Source organism: Stegostoma tigrinum, chromosome 13, assembly GCF_030684315.1.
Source record: "Stegostoma tigrinum isolate sSteTig4 chromosome 13, sSteTig4.hap1, whole genome shotgun sequence".
Classification (NCBI taxonomy): domain Eukaryota; kingdom Metazoa; phylum Chordata; class Chondrichthyes; order Orectolobiformes; family Stegostomatidae; genus Stegostoma; species Stegostoma tigrinum.
This window is the reverse complement of record NC_081366.1, coordinates 50,206,371-50,221,290: the sequence shown is the minus strand read 5'-3', so window position 1 is coordinate 50,221,290 and position 14,920 is coordinate 50,206,371. Positions and strand designations below refer to the sequence as shown.

General features: G+C 53.9%; 1 protein-coding gene across 4 annotated transcripts in view; it reads left to right on the top strand.

Moving 5' to 3' along the window:
• sh3pxd2b (SH3 and PX domains 2B) overlaps positions 1-14,920 on the top strand; it is a 266,404-nt gene that overhangs the window by 234,729 nt on the left and 16,755 nt on the right. The gene's annotated exons all lie outside the window — the stretch shown is intronic.

The window sequence follows — 14,920 nt, the reverse complement described above, 5'->3', positions numbered from 1 at the left end:
CGCCCTTTCCCCCATTTTCCAGGTCTTTGTACATGGTGTCCCTGCGGATCCGGTCCATCCTCGACCTCCAAATGAAGTGGAAGATGGCCTGGGTGACCGCAATGGCGCAGGTCCAGGGAATAGGCCAGGCCTACGCCACATACAACAGTACCGAAAGCCCCTCGCACCTGACAACCAGGTTCTTACCCGCGATGGAGAGGGACCGGAGCGTCCACCTGCCCAGCTTCTGCTTCAGTTTGGTGATACGCTTCTCCCAAGTCTTAGTGCAAACCCCAGCTCCACCGAACCAAACACCCAGCACCTTCAGGTAGTCTGTCCTGACGGTGAAGGGGATGAAGGAGCGGTCGTACCAGTTCCCGAAGAACATGGCCACGTTCTTACCCCTATTGACTTTGGCACCCGAGGCCAGTTCAAACTGGCCGCAGATGTCCAACAGCCTACTCACCGACCAACGATCGGTGCAGAAGACGGCGACGTCGTCCATGTACAGGGAGGTCTTGACCTGAAGGCCTCCGCTGCCTGGGATAGTCATGCGCTTCAGGCTCACGTCCTGCCTGATGGATGAGAAGGACTCCACACAGCACACGAACAAGGCAGGAGAGAGCGGGCAGCCCTGCCTGACTCCAGATCTGATGGGAAAACTGTCCGATTCCCACCCGTTGATTGAGACTGCGCTAACGATGTTGGTGTAGAGCAGCCGGATCCAATTGCGGATGCCCTCCCCGAACCCCAATTTGGAGAGGACGTCCCTCATATAAGCATGAGAGACCCTGTCAAAGGCCTTCTCCTGGTCTAGGCTGACGAGGCAGGTGTCCACCTGCCTGTCCTGCACATAGGCGATCGTATCCCTGATGAGCGCGAGGCTCTCAGCGATCTTCCTGCCTGCACAGCACAGATTTGGTCAGGGTGAATCACCGACTCCAAGACAGACCTGACTCGGTTGGCTATGACCTTGGCCAGGATTTTGTAGTCCACATTCAATAATGAAATGGGACGCCAATTCTTAATTTCTTCCCTCTCCCCCTTCCTCTTTTAAATGAGGGTGATGATGCCCTTCCTCATGGACTTGCACATTTCCCCTGCCCGAAGCGCACTATCGTACACCTCCAGCAGGTCCTGGCCGACCATGTCCCACGGAGCGGAATACAGCTCAACCGGTAAGCTGTCGCTCCCGGGAGTCTTATTCCTCTCCAAGGACTGGAGGGCTCTGGTCAGCTCGTCCAGGGATATCGGCTGGTCCAGCCACTCCCTTGTGCCGTCGTCCAAGACCTCCGTGATAGACGGCAGGAACAACTCAGAGGCCGTGCTGTCCATTGGCTTCGTGTCGTACAGTCCGGCACAGGAGGATCTGCTGATCCTCAAATGTCGGGCTGAGACGACGTCACCGAGCCGTCGTCCTCCTTCAGCCGGCTAAGCACAGAGCTCTCTTTGTGCACCTTCTGAAAGAAGAAACGTGAGCACGTCTCATCCTGCTCCATGGAGCAGACCCTGGACCGGAAGATTATCCTGGAGGCCTCCATGGCGAAGAGCGAGGCTTGCTGGCCCCTCACCTCACGGAGTTCCTCCGTGACATCGACCCCCATCAACTGCAGAAGGAGCAGGTTCTGCACCCTTTTCAGGAGTCACTACAGCTTTCCCCGCCTCTCTCTCACCTTCCGAACACCCTTGAGGACAAAGAACCTCTTGATGTTCTCCTTCACCGTCTCCCACCAGTTGCCCAGAGACTCAAAGAGGGGTTTCACGGTTCTCCAACCGGCGTACTCCCTCTTAAGCTCCTCGAGGTTCTCTGGGGTCAACAGAGTCGTGTTGCGCTTCCACGAACCGTTGCCGGCCGGCCGGTCGTCCTGTAAGTGACAGTCGGTCAGCAGAAGGCAGTGGTCAGAGAAGAACACCAGCTCGACGCTGGTGGACCTGACGGAGAACGCCCGTGACACAAACAGGAAGTCTATCCTTGAGCGAATAGACCTGTCTGGCCGCGACCAGGTGTACCTCCGCTGCGCTCCGTCTGCAGCGGTGCTGAAGATGGCGAGCATCTTGGCGTCCTTCATCGTGCCCATCAGGAATCTGGACGTGACGTCCAATTAACTCCCCCTACCCGGTGACCCCACGCCAGATCTTCCATCTGCATCGATGATGCAGTTAAAGTCTCCACCGAGGATGACCGGCCTGGACGTAGCCAGCAGGGGTGGAAGCCGCTGCAGGACGGCCAACCGCTCACTCCGTACCACTGGGACGTACACGTTGATCAGCCTCAGGGGACCGTTCCTGTAGGTGACGTCAGCCACTAGGAGGCGTCCCTCCACCACCTTCTGAACTTGAGAGATGGTGAAGTTGCGCCCCCGCAGCAGAATAGCCAGGCCCGAGGAGCGACAGTCGTTACCCCCGACCAGATTGAAGGCCCACAGGTCCAGGCGCCGGACCATTTTCCGTACCTGCTGAGGTGCGATATCCTGCACTCCTGCAGAAACAGGAGGTCCGCCTCGACGGTGGTCAGGTAGGCCAACGTGGACACACATCTTGCGGTGGACTTGACGCTGCGCACATTAATGCTCACAACTCGTATCCCCATTGTGGGCAGTGACCGCAGTATCCTCCCCGAGTCCAAGGTCCAGCCCCTCCATCTGTCCCTTCATGCCCGTTGCCCGGGCTAACTGCTGGACGCTCTCCGGGCTCAGGAAACCGTCCGTGCTGCCTTCCGGGTGGCATCCCCTCGTCGAGGGTATGGAGGCAGGAGAGTTCGGCTCTGGGTCAGGCTGGGGACGCGCTGTTTCCTCCTTCCCGCCTGGAAGTTCCGGGGGGCACGTGACTGGGTGTCGGAGGGAGCCTCAGGATGCCTCCCATCACCTGGAATCCGGATGCTGCTTTCCTTCTCCCTTGAGATCTTTAGCTTCTGCTTTGGGCGGGCCCCCTCCGAATCTCCCTCGTCAGAGGAGCTCTTATAGCCCCCCTGTAGCTGCCTCTTCCCACCTGATGGTTGCAGTTCCTGGGCCCGCTGACGCGCCTTCCTCCTCGCTTTCCGGACTGTCGTCCATTCCCCTGGGTCGCCTGTCGCCGCTTCCATCGACTCCGGGTTGTCGGCGGGGAGCGGAGCCTGGAGGGGGTCTTTGCTGGCCTCGGGCCCATCCTGCAGGGCTGGGCCCTCCTGCACGACCTGGCCCTCTTGCACATTAGTGGGGTCCTTGCAGGGCCCTGGTGCCTTCCTCTCCTCTGGGGGGGCTGGCCCCGCATTGCCCCTGCCAGCGAACTGGGCATAGGTGGTCCCCCGCCGCAGGCATGACCTATAGAGGTGGCCCGCTTCCCCGCAAAGGTTGCAGCTTTTTTCTTGTGGGCAATCCTTTGCAAGGTGCCCCTCCTCCCTGCAGATGGTGGCTTTGCAGTCGGCCGCCACGTGACCTGACCTACCACAGGCATGGCAGACTTCAGGTTGCCCTGCATAGGTCAGGTAGCCCTTGCTCCCGCCGATCGCGAAGCTGGACGGTGGGTGTACAATGTTCCCGTCCGCGCCCATCCTGAGCGTCACCTTGACCTGCCTCTTACTAGCCCAGATTGCAAAGGGGTCCATGGGTCGGTTAGGTCCCCTTCCACCTTCACGTACCTTCCAAGGAAGGTCAGGACATCAACTGCTGGTACATGCGGCTTGTACATGTGTACAGTCACCATACGCTTCCTCTGCGCTGGCATCACAAACAGCGGGACAGCGGTCAATACAGAGAGGGGGCCCTCGCCTCCTTTCTCCTTGAAAACCTCCAGGAAGCACTCGCAAAGCTTGGCACTCCTGAAGGTTACATCGTAAAAACCTCCTCCAGGGAAATCCTGCAGGCAGTAAATGTCCGCAGCAGCGAACCCACAACAGTCCAACAGGACCCTCTTCACAAAGAAGGTGTGGTCCTCAGGTGCACCTTCATCCACCTTCTTCACGGAAACACGGATGGTGTTCCGGACCCCCTGACCTGGGGCACAAGCAGTTGCCGCAGCCATCGTTGCAGGTTGGCTGCTCCCCTGAACCAGCGTTAGGCCGAAGCCAGCATTAATATCCACCAGTTGCAAGGGTGCACAGCCAACCCGACGTCTTCCTTCCGCCTCCAACACAGCACTCTCCTCCTCTCGGTCCACAAAAGAGTGGGTCTTTATTTTGTTCCAGATGTAAGCTGGTTCACTGAGCTGGAAGGTTTGTTCCCAGATGTTTCGTCACCATTCTAGGTAACATCAACAGTGAGCCTCTGGTGAAGCATTGGTGTTATGTCCCGCTTTCTATTTATCTGGTTAGGTTTCCTTGGGTTGGTGATGTCATTTCCTGTTCTTTTCTCAGGGGATGGTATATGTGCTCCAAATCAATGTGTTTGTTGATGGAGTTCCGGTTGGAATGCCATGCTTCTGGGAATTCTCATGCATATCTCTGTTTGGCTTGTCCCAGGATGGATGTGTTGTCCCAATCAAAGTGGCGTCCTTCCTCATCTGTATGTAAGGATACGAGTGATAGTGGGTCATGTCGTTTTGTGGCTAGTTGATGTATCCTGGTGGCTAGCTTTCTGCCAGTTTGTCCAATATAGTGTTTGTCACAGTTCTTGCAAGGTATTTTGTAGATGACATTCGTTTTGTTTGTTGTCTGTATAGGGTCTTTTAAGTTCATTAGCTGCTGTTTTAGTGTGTTGGTGGGTTTGTGGGCTACCCTGATGCCAAGAGGTCCGAGTAATGAACTTAAAAGACCCTATACAGACAACAAACAAAATGAACGTCATCTACAAAATACCTTGCAAGAACTGTGACAAACACTACATTGGACAAACTGGCAGAAATCTAGCCTCCAGGATACATGAACATCAACTAGCCACAAAACGACATGACCCACTATCACTCGTATCCTTACATACAGATGAGGAAGGACACCACTTTGATTGGGACAACGCATCCATCCTAGGACAAGCCAAACAGAGACACGCATGAGAATTCCTAGAAGCATGGCATTCCAACTGGAACTCCATCAACAAACACATTGATTTGGAGCCAATCTACCATCCCCTGAGAAAAAGAACAGGAAATGACATCACCAACGCAGGAAATGACATCACCAACCCAAGGAAACCTAACCAGATAAATAGAAAGCGGGACATAACACCAGCCCTTCGTTGGAGGCTCACTGATGATGTTACCTAGAATGGTGACGAAACATCTGGGGACAAACCTTACAGCTCAGTGAACCAGCTTACATCTCAAACACAATAAAGACCCACTCTCTTGTGGACTGAGAGGACGAGAGTGCTGTCTTGGAGGTGAAAGGAGGACGTCGGGTTGGCTGTGCACCCTTGCAACCAGTGGATCTTAATGCTGGCTTCGGCCTAACGCTGGTTCAGGGGAGCAGCCAACCTGCAACGATGGCTGCGGCAAGTGCTCGTGCCCCAGGTCAGGGGGTCCGGAACACCATCCGTGTTTCCGTAAAGAAGGTGGATGAAGGTGCACCTGTGGACCGAACCTTCTTCGTGAAGAGAGTCCTGTTGGACTGTTGTGGGTTTGCTGCTGCGGACATTTACTGCCTGCAGGATTTCCCCGGAGGGGGTTTTTACGATGTGACCTTCCGGAGTGCCAAGCTTTGCGAGCGCTTCCTGGAGGTTTTCAAGGAGAAAGGAGGTGAGGGCCCCCTCTCTGTATTGACCGCTGTCCCACTGTTTGTGATGCCAGCACAGAGGAGCCGTATGGTGACTGTACACATGTACAACCCGCATGTGCCAGCAGTTGATGTCCTGACCTTCCTCGGAAGGTATGTGAAGGTGGAAGGGGACCTAACTGACATCGTGGACCCCTTTGGCATCTGGACGAGTAAGAGGCAGGTCAAGGTGACGCTGAGGATGGGCGCAGACGGGAATGTCGCACACCCACCGTCCAGCTTCGCGATCGGCGGGAGCAGGGGCTACCTGACCTATGCAGGGCAACCTAAAGTCTGCCATGCCTGTGGTAGGTCAGGTCACATGGCGGCCGACTGCAAAGTCACCATCTGCAGGAACTGCAGGGAGGAGGGACACCTTGCAAAGGATTGCCCACGAGAGAGAAGCTGCAACCTTTGCAGGGAAGCGGGCCACTTCTATAGGGCATGCCCGCGGCGGGGTACCACCTACGCCCAGGTCGCCGGCAGGGGAAATGCGGGGCCAGCCCCCCCGGAGTAGAGGAAGGCACCAGGGCCCAGCAAGGACCCCACTAATGTGCAAGAGGGCCAGGCCGTGCAGGAGGGCCCGGCCCTGCAGGATGGGCCCGAGGCCAGCAAAGCACCCCTGCAGGCTCCGGTCCCCCCCGACAACCCGGAGCCAATGGAGGCGGCGACAGGCAACCCAGGGGAGTGGACTACAGTCCGGAAAGCGAGGAGGAAGGTGCGTCGACGGGCCCAGGAACCGCAACAATCAGGAGGGAAGAGGCAGCTACAGGGGGGCTATAAGAGCTCCTCCTACGAGGAGGATTCGGAGAGGGCCCACCCGAAGCAGAAGTTAAAGGTCTCGAGGGGGAAGGAAAGCAGCACCCCGCTTCCAGGTGACGGGAGGCGTCCTGAGGCTCACTCCGACACCCAGTCAAGTGCCGCTGGAGCACTGGAGGGCCCCCCGGAACTTCCAGGCGGGAAGGAGGAAACAGCACGTCCCCAGCCTGACCTCCTGCCTCCGCACCCCTGGCGGGGGGATGCCACCCGGAAGGCAGCACAGACGGTTTCCTGAGCCCAGAGAGCGTCCAGCAGTTAGCCCGGGCAATGGGCATGAAGGGACAGATGGAGGGGCTGGACCTTGGACCTGGGGAGGGTACTGCGGTCACTGCCCACAATGGGGGTACGAATTGCGAGCGTTAATGTGCGCAGCGTCAAGTCAACCGCGAGATGTGTGTCCACATTGGCCTACCTGACCACCATCAAGGCGGACCTCCTGTTTCTGCAGGAGTGCGGGATACCGCACCTCAGCAGGTACGGGAAATGGCCCGGCGCCTGGACCTGTGGGCCTTCGATCTGGTCGGGGGGTAACGACTGTCGCTCCTCGGGCCTGGCTATTCTGCTGCGGGGGCACAACTTCACCATCTCTCAAGTTCAGGAGGTGGTGGGGGGGCGCCTCCTAGTGGCTGACATCACCTACAGGAACGCTCCCCTGAGGCTGATCAACGTGTACGCCCCAGTGGTACGGAGTGAGCGGTTGGCCGTCCTGCAGCGGCTTCCACCCCTGCTGGCTACGTCCAGGCCGGTCATCCTAGGCGGAGACTTCAACTGCATCATTGATGCAGATGGAAGATCCGGCGTGGGGACAGCGGGTGGGGGGATTCAACTGGACGTCACGTCCAGATTCCTGATGGGCACGGTGAAGGACGCCAAGCTGCTCGACGTCTTCAGCACCCCTGCAGACGGAGCGCAGCAGAGGTACACCTGGTCGCAGCCAGACGGGTCTATCCGCTCAAGGATAGACTTCCTGTTTGTGTCACAGACGTTCTCGGTCAGATCCACTGGTGTCGAGCCGGTGTTCTTCTCTGACCACTGCCTCCTGTTGGCCGACTGTCACTTACAGGACGACCAGCCGGCCGGCAAGGGGACGTGGAAGCTCAACACGACTCTGTTGACCCCAGAGAACGTCGAGGAGCTTAAGAGGGAGTACACCGGTTGGAGAACCGTGAAACCCTTCTTTGAGTCTCCAGGCGACTGGTGGGAGATGGTGAAGGAGAACATCAAGAGGTTCTTTGTCCTCAAGGGTGTTCAGAAGGCAAGAGAGAGGCGGGGAAAGCTGTCGCGACTCCAGAAAAGGGTGCAGAACCTGCTCCTTCTGCAGTTGATGGGGGTCGATGTCACGGAGGACCTCCGCGAGGTGAGGGGCCAGCAAGCCTCGCTCTTCGCCGCGGAGGCCTCCAGGATAATCTTCCGGTCCAGGGTCCGCTCTGTGGAGCAGGACGAGACGTGCTCGCGTTTCTTCTTTCAGAAGGTGCACAAAGAGAGCTCTGTGCTTTGCCGGCTGAAGGAGGACGACGGCTCGGTGACGTCGTCTCGGCCCGACGTTTTGAGGATCAGCAGATCCTTCTATGCCGGACTGTACGACACGAAGCCCACGGACAGCACGGCCTCCAAGTCATTCCTGTCGTCTACCACGGAGGTCTTAGACGACGGCACGAGGGAGTGGCTGGACCGGCCGATATCCCTGGACGAGCTGGCCAGAGCCCTCAAGTCCTTGCAGAGGAATAGGACTCCCGGAAGTGATGGCTTACCGGTCGAGCTGTATTCTGCTCTGTGGGGCCTGGTCGGCCAGGACCTGCTGGAGGTGTACGATAGTGCGCTTCGGGCAGGGGAAATGTGCAAGTCCATGAGGAAGGGCATCATCACCCTCATTTACAAGAGGAAGGGGGAGAGGGAAGAAATTAAGAATTGGCGTCCCATTTCACTTTTGAACGTGGACTACAAAATCCTGGCCAAGGTCATTGCCAACTGGGTCAGGTCTGTCCTGGAGTCGGTGATTCACCCTGACCAAACCTGTGCTGTGCCGGGCAGGAAGATCGCTGAGAGCCTCGCGCTCATCAGGGATACGATCGCCTACGTACAGGACAGGCGGGTGGACACCTGCCTCGTCAGCCTGGACCAGGAGAAGGCCTTCGACAGGGTCTCTCATGCTTACATGAGGGACGTCCTCTCCAAATTGGGGTTCGGGGAGGGCATCCGCAATTGGATCCGGCTGCTCTACGCCAACATCGTTAGCGCAGTCTCGATCAACGGGTGGGAATCAGACAGTTTTCCTGTTAGATCTGGAGTCAGGCAGGGCTGCCCGCTCTCTCCTGCCTTGTTCATGTGCTGTGTGGAGCCCTTCGCCGCCTCCATCAGGAAGGACGTGAGCCTGAAGGGCGTGACTATCCCAGGCAGCGGAGGCCTTCAGGTCAAGACCTCCCTGTGCATGGATGATGTCGCCGTCTTCTGCACCGATCGTCGGTCGGTGAGTAGGCTGTTGGACATCTGCGGCCAGTTTGAACTGGCCTCGGGTGCCAAAGTCAATAGGGGTAAGAGCGAGGTCATGTTCTTCGGGAACTGGGACGACCGCTCCTTCATCCCCTTCACCGTCAGGACAGACTACCTGAAGGTGCTGGGTGTTTGGTTTGGTGGAGCTGGGGCATGCAGTAAGACTTGGGAGGAGCGTATCTCCAAATTGAAGCAGAAGCTGGGCAGGTGGACGCTCCGGTCCCTCTCCATCGCGGGTAAGAACCTGGTTGTCAGGTGCGAGGGGCTTTCGGTACTGTTGTATGTGGCGCAGGCCTGGCCTATTACCTGGACCTGCGCCGCTGCGGTCACCCGGGCCATCTTCCACTTCATTTGGGGGTCGAGGATGGACCGGGTCCGCCGAGATACCATGTACAAAGACCTGGGAAATGGGGGAAAGGGCGTACCGAACGCCACCCTCACCCTGACGGCTACCTTTGTGTGTGGCTGCATCAAGCTGTGCGTAGATCCTCAGTACGCAAACACCAAGTGTCACTACTTACTGAGGTTCTACCTGTCCCCGGTGTTGCGAAGGATGGGCCTGGCCTCGTTGCCGCGGAACGCTCCGAGTAGTTGGACCGTTCCGTACCACCTGTCCTTCGTGGAGAAATTTTTGAAAGGAAACACCTTTGACCACAAGGCCGTCAGGCAGTGGTCAGCACGTAGTATCCTCAGGACCCTTCGGGAAAAGGAGAGGGTGGATCCTGTCGTGTGGTTCCCCATGCAGACTGCCAAAGTCGTTTGGCAGAATGCCTCATCGCCAGAACTTTCGGACAAGCACAAGGACATTGCTTGGCTGGCGGTGAGAGGGGCTCTGCCAGTGAGATCCTTTATGCATGCCCGGAATCTCTGCACCACCGCACGCTGCCCTCGAGGTGGCTGCGGGAGGGACGAGACTGTCGATCACCTCCTACTGGAGTGTGCCTATGCGCAGGAGGTCTGGAGGGGGATGCAGTGGTATTTGTCGAGGTTCGTCCCGAGCAGCTCCGTGATGCGGGACTCCGTGCTCTACGGGCTGTTTCCGGGGACGCACTCCGAGACCAACATCAACTGCGCCTGGAGGACCATCAATGCGGTGAAAGACGCTCTTTGGTCTGCCCGCAACTTGCTGGTCTGCCAGCTGAAAGAACTGACCCCGACCGAGTGTTGCAGACTGGCGCACTCCAAGGTCCAGGACTACGTGCTGAGGGACGCGCTAAAGCTTGGGGCAGCCGCCGCCAAGGCGCGGTGGGGAAATACCACCGTATGAGCCCCCTCGTCCAGAAAAGGGAAAAGAATCCTATCTGGTAACTGGGCCCAGCTGGCGCCTTCCCCAACTGGTCAGGGGGCCAACTGGGACTGTGCGGGGTGACGACTGCCGGGGCGGTTTCTTTGCTTTGTTTCTTTTTTCTCTGTTTTGTTTTTTTTTCCTTTAGTTGGTGTACGTACCCCCGGGTAACCCGGAGCGGCTTGCATGACTGGGTAGGTGTATAAATGTTTTATTTTTTGTACATTCTATGAATGAAGTATATTTTTTCAAATAAAAAAAAAAGGTGGTGAAATGTCTGAAAACTAACCATCCAGCTCAGCGAGCAAACTCACATCCAGAACTCTGTGTCGTGTTTACTCTAAGCTGTGCAGGTGAACACAGGCAGGAATGCATTGTACAGAGGACGTACAGGCCATATGCAGAAGGGATTCATTTAATGTAGGCATGTGCATGGTAATCTTAAAATGACCATGCTGCTTCACAACAAAATCTTCTGTGCTTTCCCACTCTCCTGACCAGGCTTCTCCTTCTGGACTTCTCTATGCACATAACTGTCCTCTGGGAATACTGTCTTGCCTTTCCAGATGTGGTATTTTCTCAGCCCACACATCCACCCCTAAATGTTCAAAAAATATTTGAAGTAACAGTAAAAATGAAGGCCAAAAGGAAACTGAGGTTCAATGTCATACTGTTTTTGAATTACATTGATGTAACCCATATATGGTAACCTTACTGATGAAAATAACAAAACAATTTGGACTAGAGAGAAAGGAGAAAGATATCCAATAGCGCCACCTATGCTCACGTCAAGAATAAATTGTAATCATGTTTTGATCAATGTTCTCCCACATTAACATATGTGAAGTTACATCAGAAATGTGAGATTGCAGTTGTTCTCCTACCACCTTTGCCCATGAGCACAAAATTTGAAATCACACATGGTCATAAAAATTCACCTTATAACAAATGTGAATCTTTGAATCTTCACTTGAGAATCAATGGTCTTGAAATGGATTGAAAAAATTTGTGAATTCACAACACTGATGTTTAATTTGCTTAAAATAAGGAACAGCAATATGCAACAAAGAGGTAGGCGATGAGTTCAAAATCTCCACAAAATGCTGAATAGCCTGAACAATTGCTGCCCAAGCAAGGATGTTGTGGTCTAGAACTGGGCCGGGCCTCTTAGACCCAAAGCTGCCGAAACCATCTACAGTCTCCCACGGTCAAAACCAGCAACTTTCCGCTAACTGTGCTGTAGCTACTGGAGTCAGCCTCTTGGCACTCCTGAAGGTTACATCGTAAAAACCTCCTCCAGGGAAATCCTGCAGGCAGTAAATGTCCGCAGCAGCGAACCCACAACAGTCCAACAGGACCCTCTTCACAAAGAAGGTGTGGTCCTCAGGTTCACTTGAGTAAACAAAGGCTCACATACACATGTCACTCACTAAGAAAATGCACAAGAGTGATTAACTGACTTTCCTGTGCAATGTTTCATTTATAAAAGTGGTTTAGAATGTTTATGTTTGGTAGCTTGTGTTCTAACATGTGTCCAAATGGATACTGTGATAGTTAATATCACTGGATAAAAATCCTGGAATGCCTTTCCTGACATCAATGTGAATATACCTACATCACATGAACTGCACCTTCTTCAGGGTAGTTAGTAATGGACAGTCATTATGGGGTGGGCAATAATACCAAAAATCTTTGAAAGACTACAAAAATAGATCAAATATTGCTGTTAGTGAATGAGGAATTGGAATTGCATTCTTGGATAACAACCAAATGAATTGATCACAGATTCTGCAGCCAAACGGGTGGTATATCAGTTGCCTGTTTACTTCCTATATCTTTCTCCTCTTCAGCTGGTTAATCAGCAGGCAGTTGTTGCAAGCAAATATTGCCTGTGCTTGCCTGATAGGAGCTAGACACAAAAGTTCATGGTCATGATCACCTTCACAACTGCACAACCATGCAGTCTCATCTCATGGAGCTTCCAATTGTGGTTGGATCAGGTTACTGATTTCAGTATTGACATCTTTAGTAAATACGAGATATCCAACCTGTTGTAAATCACTGAGGTTTAGGGAGGAAAATCACTACTGCACGGTAGAATCCTGCTCCCTCTTCTCTTCTTCCTTATTCCTACAGCTCATTGTCAAGGTTACTTTCTCTGTTGTGCCTCATGCAAGGGGTTGAAAATTACTGCCCTGATTGATGGGAGAAAGTGGCCTGTGCAGAATCCTTACATATCCTTGCTGCCCTTGGACAATATTCAACCAATTATGACATCCACGACCTTAGCAAAAATGGAGTCAGTGGCAACTCGGGATGGAGGGGTCTCTTGGCTAGTCAGAGTCTTAGCTGATATAAAGGAAGGTGGCTGGAGTTGTCAGAGGTCAGTCATCTTATCTCCAGGAGATCTCTGCAGGAGTTCCTCAGGATATCGTCCTAGCCCCAGTAATCTTCACTTGCTTCATTCATGACCTTCCCTCCATCATCAGGTCAGAATGATTGCATGACGTTCAGCACCATTCCAGACACCTCGGACACTTGAAGCAGTATATGTCCAACGCCTGAACAAAATCTACTCTCATGCTGAAAATTTGTAAATAGCTCTGCTGTGTCAATAAGTGCTGCGCTATGACCATCTCTAACAAGTGAGAATCTAACCATTGTCCCTTGAAATTCAGTGGCATTATCATCATTGTATTACCCACTGTCAAAATCCTGTGATTGGTATTTCTCAGAAACTGAACAGGTCAGTCAAATAAGTACAGTGATCACAAGAAGTAGTCAGAGTTTAGGAATTTTGCAGCAAAAAACTTAGCTTCTGTTTCTTCAGAGCTTGTCCTCTACTTACAAGTCACAAGTCAGGAATATAATGGAACACACACCATTTGCCAACTGATTGCAGCTCCAATAACACTCAAGAAGCCTGACACCATTCAAAAGAAAAGCAACCCACTTCATTCGCACCACACTCAGCAGCACACAGAGGCAGTGGTGTCTACCATGTACAAGAAAAAATGCCGCAACATTCCAAAGCTCTTTTAACAACACGCATGAAATTCGTGACCTCTACTACCTGTGAATACAGAATATCTGTGAGAGCACCACCACCTGCAAGCACCCTGCCAAGCTTGCCCCCATCTTAACATACAAACAGGGAGTAGGAGCTGAGATAATAGGAACTGCAGATGCTGGAGAATCCAAGATAATAAAATGTGAGGCTGGATGAACACAGCAGGCCAAGCAGCATCTCAGGAGCACAAAAGCTGACGTTTCGGGCCTAGACCCTTCATCAGAGAGGGGGATGGGGTGAGGGTTCTGGAATAAATAGGGAGAGAGTGGGAGGCGGACCGAAGATGGAGAGAAAAGAAGATAGGTGGAGAGAGTATAGGTGGGGAGGTAGGGAGGGGATAGGTCAGTCCAGGGAAGACGGACAGGTCAAGGAGGTGGGATGAGGTTAGTAAGTAGATGGGGGTGCGGCTTGGGGTGGGAGGAAGGGATGGGTGAGAGGAAGAACAGGTTAGGGAGGCAGAGACAGGTTGGACTGGTTTTGGGATGCAGTGGGTGGAGGGGAAGAGCTGGGCTGGTTGTGTGGTGCAGTGGGGGGAGGGGACGAACTGGGCTGGTTTAGGGATGCAGTTGGGGAAGGGGAGATTTTGAAACTGGTGAAGTCCACATTGATACCATTAGGCTGCAGGATTCCCAGGCGGAATATGAGTTGCTGTTCCTGCAACCTTCGGGTGGCATCATTGTGGCACCGCAGGAGGCCCATGATGGACATGTCATCTAAAGAATGGGAGGGGGAGTGGAAATGGTTTGCGACTGGGAGGTGCAGGTGTTTGTTGCGAACTGAGCGGAGGTGTTCTGCAAAGCGGTCTCCAAACCTCCGCTTGGTTTCCCCAATGTAGAGGAAGCCACACCGGGTACAGTGCATGCAGTATACCACATTGGCAGATGTGCAGGTGAACCTCTGCTTAATGTGGAATGTCATCTTGGGGCCTGGGATAGGGGTGAGGGAGGAGGTGTGGGGGCAAGTGTAGCATTTCCTGCGGTTGCAGGGCAAGGTGCCGGGTGTGGTGGGGTTGGAGGGCAGTGTGGAGCGAACAAGGGAGTCACGGAGAGAGTGGTCTCTCCGGAAAGCAGGCAGGGGTGGGGATGGAAAAATGTCTTGGGTGGTGGGGTCGGATTGTAGATGGCGGAAGTGTCGAAGGATGATGCGTTGTATCCGGAGGTTGGTAGGGTGGTGTGTGAGAACGAGGGGGATCCTCTTTGTGCGGTTGTGGCGGGGGTGGGGTGTGAGGGATGTGTTGCGGTAAATGCGGGAGACGCGGTCAAGGGCGTTTCAAACTATTCAGTCTTGATATGAGCAGCCTTAAACAGCTCCTGAAACCATCAAGAGCATTTGACAGTTATAATTGTTTTAAATCTCCTCCCCCTTTTCCTAAAACTATGACCCCTCATTCTAGATTGCCCAACAAGGGGAAACATCCTCTCTACTTCTAGTTTGTCAATCCCCTTCAGCATCTAATTGAGGGAGACAGGATCTGCTCTCATTCTTCTGAACTTCAGGAAGTATAGGCCTAAACTTAACTCTCTCTTCATAAGACAAGTCCCCTACCTCTGCAATCAATCTAGTGAACTTGCTCTTCAATACAACTATGTCCTTCCTCAAGGGACCAAAATTGTCA